General features: G+C 42.9%; 1 non-coding gene across 1 annotated transcript; it reads left to right on the forward strand.

Annotated features, from left to right (window-relative positions):
- On the forward strand, window positions 1-107 carry LOC120274387. Its single transcript, XR_005540910.1, has one exon. It is a non-coding gene; the product is annotated as a small nucleolar RNA R71 (small nucleolar RNA).
- Window positions 108-6,512: the final 6,405 nt, after the last annotated feature.

Here is a 6,512-nt window from a genome sequence, read left to right on the forward strand (position 1 = left end):
AACCTGTGTTGTGGACACTTCCGCAAACGGTCTTTGAAACGCTCCCAAGTTTCAAATAAGGATTCAAGCTCTATCTGAACAAACGAAGATATTTCATTGCGAAGCTTTGCCGATTTCCCCGGAGGAAAATACCTTGCGAGGAAAGCCTCAACCATCTCGTCCCACGTTGTGATAGAAGCTCGTGGCAATGAATGAAGCCATTGCTTGGCTCTTCCCTTCAATGAAAAAGGGAATGCTCTCAATCGGATTGCATCATCCGAGACTCCATTGATCTTCAACATATCACAAACTTCGAGGAAGTTCTCAATATGACTATTTGGGTCTTCATCGGCTAACCCATTGAACTGTGCAGACTGTTGAACCATCTGAATAAAACCCGGCTTTAACTCAAAATTTTGGGCAGCTACCGGTGGCCTAACAATGCTTGACTGTGTCCCACGAATTGTAGGCCTAGCAAAATCTGATAATGTCCTTTGTTGCCCCTCTTGTTCAGCCATATTTTCTGATCTTTCGATATCTATTTCAGCTGGAGAGTCCTGTTCTTGTACAGGTTCCTTGCCCCTTCTACGAAATCTTCGCTCAATTTCAAGATCCTCTTCAACCAATATCGAAGGGTTTCCTCGGGTCATAACCTGAAGTTGAAATCAATAAAAAGAAACAATGAGAACGGCGAAAGAGAGAAATATGAAATAGAAAAACAAATAAAAATGTGAATGACTAAAGTAATCAAGTCCTAGTGTTCCTAATATCCCGTTCCCCGGCAACGGCGCCAAAAACTTGACACGTCCGAATATGCGTATAAACCGCAAGTGCACCGGTGTCGAAGTAATAATTACCCGGTGAGTCGGGTAGTCGAATCCACAGGGAACGGAAGTATTAGTAATAACCACTTCTCAATTATCTAGTCGGAATCAATGAATATGATGAAGTGAACTAATTGCAAGCAAAACAAACAAGTATGCAAGAAATAAAGTAGAAGAGTCTCAATCACTAAGGATGAGGTATTCGGGCAATGATCCCCCTAAGATCTTCCTTGAAGCTCAAGATTCACTAAATGCTCTAGAATCGAGTCTAATGAGTCGAGGTAATCCAACGATAACCAATCCTTGTCTCCAAGCAAAAGGCACTAGTCCCCTACAAGGTCCCGGTGGAGAAATTGACCAATCTCAACACTTCACACCCTATATGACCGCAATATGCTATAAGGAAACCTAAGAGTGAAACCGATTCCTAAATGTAGATCTAACCCTAATTCTCGGTGAAGGATCCTAACCCCCTACAAGGTCCCGGCGGAGAAATCGAGCAATCTCACGCCTCACACCAAATATGGTTGCAAAGAGAATATGGAATACGGAGATAGGAAATACTCAATCGAATACCTCATCCTTAGTGAAAACTGCTCCTGTGGGGGACCTTGTGAAAACCGCACGGCCGTGGGTAATTTCTGCATGCCCATGCGATTCTTTGCAGAAGGGTCCTCTCTATCCCGAGAAGACACAAGAGCGTGTGCTTGCCCCTGTGAGTTGAACTTGTGAATGTCCACGCCCATGCGTAATTTCCGCACGGATGTGCGGAACACATAGGAGATTTTCTCGGATGTCTAGTACAGTCACAGGGGCGTGCATCTGCCCTTGTTGGTTGGGCTCACGGGAGTGCGTAATTTTCACACGCCCATGGAGATGCATTCAGGGACTGTACGAATTTTTTCCGAGAGCACACAGGGGCGTGCATCTGCCCCTGTGGAGCTCTCTTAATGAGGCACACGGGCGTGTGTAATTTCCGTACGACCGTGCAATTGCGCAGAATTCCAAGAGGCGCGAGTATTCCTATAAAAAATCTTGCATGCACTCTTCCTCTTCATCTTCAACCGACTAAGAACCACTTCTGATCATATTACCGACCTCTCATCGTTGTTTTGGAGTATTTTTCTTCACATATCGTGCCGATTTTCAGAGTTCTCGCATCTATTTCATCGGTAACTTTTTTATCCTCTTTTCTTTGCCAACTCTTGTTTTTCACAGATTAAATTTCTTTAAGTGCGAATTTTCATTTTTAAAATGCATGGTGCATGTTTAGAAAGTGTCTATACGCGGTTTTAAGTTAAATTCTTGAGAATTGTTGCGCACCCGTGCCGGTTTTTCACGCCCTGCACATCCACGCGGGCATGGGTAATTTCTACAAGCCTGTGTGGAATTCTGCAGTATACTTCTTTTAAGCTTCTTTGATCATTTTCCTCTTTTTGTACTACAGGTATAGCACCTCGTGTGAGGAAGAATGAAGTAAAGCATCTAAGAATCACCCCACCGGAGCCAATACACATGGAATTCTCAAATCCCGAGCATCAAGCTCGATTTGAGAGACTTTCAACACTTGGTTTTGGTTAGACTTGTGTTGTGAATTTGTAAGCGCTGAGATATATTCAGCGGGGTGACGAGGTAGCTGATGAGATCGATTATTTGTTAGCAGTAGGAAGCTGGAGGAGGTTACTGACGATTCGTGAGCCGGCTTACCGTGCATTGACGCTAGAGGTTTTAGCGTCTTTTGAGTTGAGGTATGGGAGAATTGACACTATGGATGCTATTTAGTTTCGAGCATTCGGACATCCATTTTCACTGAGTGTCACTGAGTTTTTGATTCAGATGGGCCTGTACGATGTCGCATATATCAATACAGAGGAGTATAGACGTTTACCTGTGGATTTTCCCATATCAATGACTCCAGACTATGCGTATAGGGTCCTATGTGGACATGGGCGGTATGAACCGGGAATGTCAAAGGCCACCAGCCTATCCCGGTTGAGCTACAAGTATTTGCACGCGGTCCTCAGCAGGTCTGTGTTAGGTCGAGCCGATAACACAGCTGCTCTAACCAGGCAGGACTTATTCTTTTTTATAATCCATGGTCCGCAATGTGCCGATTCACTTGGGGTGCATAGTAACAGATGTTCTGAGGCACCAGGGTCAGTCTGCGAGAGTGGGATTATTATTTGCTGGTCCTTACATTACCAGACTCATCTTGGGATGGGTTTGGGAGATGCTTTAAGTGGTGTTGAGAGGACAGTTGTGCCTACAACTCTTGCGTTTGAGATGATCAGGATGATGGGGTTGGTACAGAGATGTGGGCCAGGGGTCTATATTATTGCTTCAGCTACCCCAGAGACCGCTAGGAGTGGAGGGGATATAATGGAGGACTCCGGACAGGTTCCCAGCTTCTGTGCAGTACGGAGGCCTCGAGCTTATGATCGTATTGAGAGGCTTGAGAGCATTATGAGAGAGATTCAGACAGAGATAGCAGAGCTCCGCGCTATACAGTCAGCTCAGTATACAGATCTTATACCCCGTTTCGACTTCCTACGAGATCTTTTGAGATCCAGACCCTCGGCATCTCCTGCACTCCCACCCTCTATACCAGCACCGGTGGATCCACCTTATGTTTCCCCACCACCAGTAGTAGCAGAGGAGCTGACAGAGCGTGACACCGACATTTGACTTTCTTTTTTCTGCATTTTCTTTATTTTACATTTTATTTTAGACTTGTTCACTCAGAAAGGATTCTCCTTCTGAGTTTAGTTTCATTTTACAGCTCGAGTTGTATTCATTGTCTGTCTTTTATATGTACTCGAGTTATTTTTGAGCTTCATTGAACCCCCTCGTGTATGCGTGCAGATGGTCTTGTCATCATGGGAATTGAGACTCTATCATGGGCACGGCCAAGGTGCTTCGGTACTTGCCCGTGTGAGCTTCACAACCCGTCGAAACATTACTCCCAAGGACTTAGCTCCATCAAACGCGACACTAGTAGTCAGGGGAGTATTGTTTTGATTGCTTCTCCCACATATATTCTTCATAGATATACATTATGAGTGAGCTTGCATGTGTACATTGGGGACAATGTACAACTTAAGTGTGGGGGGAGTTTCATAGTGCACACATCCTTTCTATCGTTCTTGATTGTTATGCATGCTCACATAGCCAATGGCGGTTCACCTTAGTTACAATGATTGTATTCTTGAGTTTAGGCGAATTTTTAACTTTGAATGTTTTCATGCTCTAGTTTTTACTTGAATTTCTAGGAATTTTTTGCCCGAATTACACTCAGTGCACTACTCACTCTTTAAACTCTATTGGAAACTCATGTTCGATGTTAAAGGGACTAGTTATAGTTGTTTCTTGTGTAAAAAAAATGGAAAATGAAAATAAGGAACAAAATAGTTTTATTGTTTATTTGTGCTTGTTGGGTGGAAAAAGCTACCACCTATGAAGTATGAAGCTACTTTCATAAGTCGGATATTAGCTATGCCCTAATGAGAGAAAGAGCTATCTCATAGGATGAGTGAAAGCTACCACTCCGGTAGAAAGAGCTACCACCGCGAAAGTGTGAAAGCCACCTTAGCGGCCGCTTTGGAAAGGGCTACCTTAGAGGATGTGTGAAGCTACTACCATCATTGAAATTGTTGTCACTTTTGTAGATAAATAAGTCCCTGGTACTTAGAACTTTGAGGAGTATACCCTGGGTTGTTTTGAGTGAGTTCACACACGTACACGATTTCGGGTTTGTTGTCCTTTTTTATTCAAGTTTTTAGCTAAAGCTTTGATTTTTTGTATTTAATGTTGAAATTTCCCTTACTTGTAGAATGCTCTCTTTGTATACTTTGGTGAACCTAAGGCCAAGCACTTTTAATATTTTATTCATCTATGCACAGAATGGTTAATTTTTGCTTGAGGACAAACAAAAGCTTAAGTGTGGGGGAGTTTGATAAGTGCTTGTGCGATATGAATGCGAAGCATTCTTTCCTTATGTTGAGCATTACTTTTCTCGGGTTTTTACACGAATATGTGTGTTTTTATGCTACTTTTATGCACGTAGGGTTGTGAAACTAATTATGAAGGAAAAAAGCCAATGTGGATCATAATGCACCAATTTTGGAGGAAATCTTGCTAAGGTTCAAACGCGAAAACATAGGTCGGGTGTGAGATGCTAGAGTGTGTGCCAACCTCCTAGTATTTGAGTTAGCACAACCATTTGCAGGGGCACAAGTGCAGTCACACTTAAGCATTCCGACTTATGCACATAGAACAAAATCTCCATCAACTTATCCGTCATTGAAGAAGCAAAATGATCCACAACGTGAACGTGTGCCCGTTTGCATTACCTCGATGAAAGTATGGATTCGAGAAGTATTTTTAGGCCAGATACTGTAGTAAAGCATTGTAGCAAACTACTGTAGAAGTACTGTTCACAACCGGCTGAGAAAAACTACAGAACAGAGAATCCACACGGGCGTGTGGAAATTCCACAGGGACATGTGGAAATTCCACAGGGGCGTGTGAAGAATCCACAGGACCGTGTGGATGCCCGATGCCAGCCCTATTTAAAGACGTTTTCAGCCCCGGTTTGATTATTCTTTTCCCCATCTTTTCCCCAACTTAAGAGAAGGTTTCGGCTAGGGTTTTGAGGGGTATTGGCTAGGGTTTTGGAGAGGTTCAACGGCTCCGACATAGTCATTCCTTAGGAAGAATCCTTGGACGACGAGTAGAGGGCTTTCCACAATACCATCAACACGACTATCGATGGGGTTTCTCTATGGATTCAATAATTTTACATTCTATTTCTTTGACTGTACTTAGCTCTATGGAGAGTTAAACCCCTAGTGGGTACTTGGGTATTTGTGAACCCTAGGTTGTATTTGTTTCATTGAATCTATTTATTATGCTTTCAATTAATTGATGTTTTGTTGTGAGTTCCAACATTGAATGCTTGATTGTATGAATATTTCCCCTAGAGTGACACTAGGGTTGAGAGTTCTTGTTGGTAACCTTGTGAGTGAGTGACACACCACGAGTGTCAGACAAAGCTAGGTTGGAGAGAGTTGAGAGGGTGAGTCAAGAGGTACAGGAGCGTCCCCTTTCCCCTTAGACATGATAAATTCTACCTCCGTTCCTCGAGTTCTTTGTGGCCATAATAGAGTGAATGATCTAAGGGACGAACCTCCGCTGAGGCTTAGTTGCGCGTGCAACGGAGTGAAGCGTTGAGGTGATCTTAGTATCTATGTCTTAATCATGGTTAGGGACCTTTCACCATGACCAAATGGTTAGGTCCATAATTAGGAACAGATTTATCACTTGGAATCCCTAGAGCTCATTGCAACTCTATTAGAGTGCGAGTTTGAGAGGATATCCAATCTTTCCTCCGGGACATGTATAGAGTTAGGCATAGTTGACCTTAGATTTTTGATTATGTATTTAAGGATTTTCATGACTCACCATTTCTTTGATTAGGAAGCATAATATAGGGTTCTTGCACTTGAAACAATTGTCCTAGGCGGAGCATTATCCGAGTACCCCATCTTTATCGATTGCCTTACCTCCTTCTTTACTCGTTATCTCTTACTTGTTGTTTTTACTTTTGAGAATTGAATCATTGTCACACTTATCACTACTGATTTTTCACATAGTTAAGAAGCGTATTAAGTGTTTTTAATCCCTACTCCCTGTGGATTCGATACCCGCTCG

The sequence above is a fragment of the Dioscorea cayenensis genome, chromosome 12 (assembly GCF_009730915.1).
Source record: "Dioscorea cayenensis subsp. rotundata cultivar TDr96_F1 chromosome 12, TDr96_F1_v2_PseudoChromosome.rev07_lg8_w22 25.fasta, whole genome shotgun sequence".
NCBI lineage: Eukaryota > Viridiplantae > Streptophyta > Magnoliopsida > Dioscoreales > Dioscoreaceae > Dioscorea > Dioscorea cayenensis.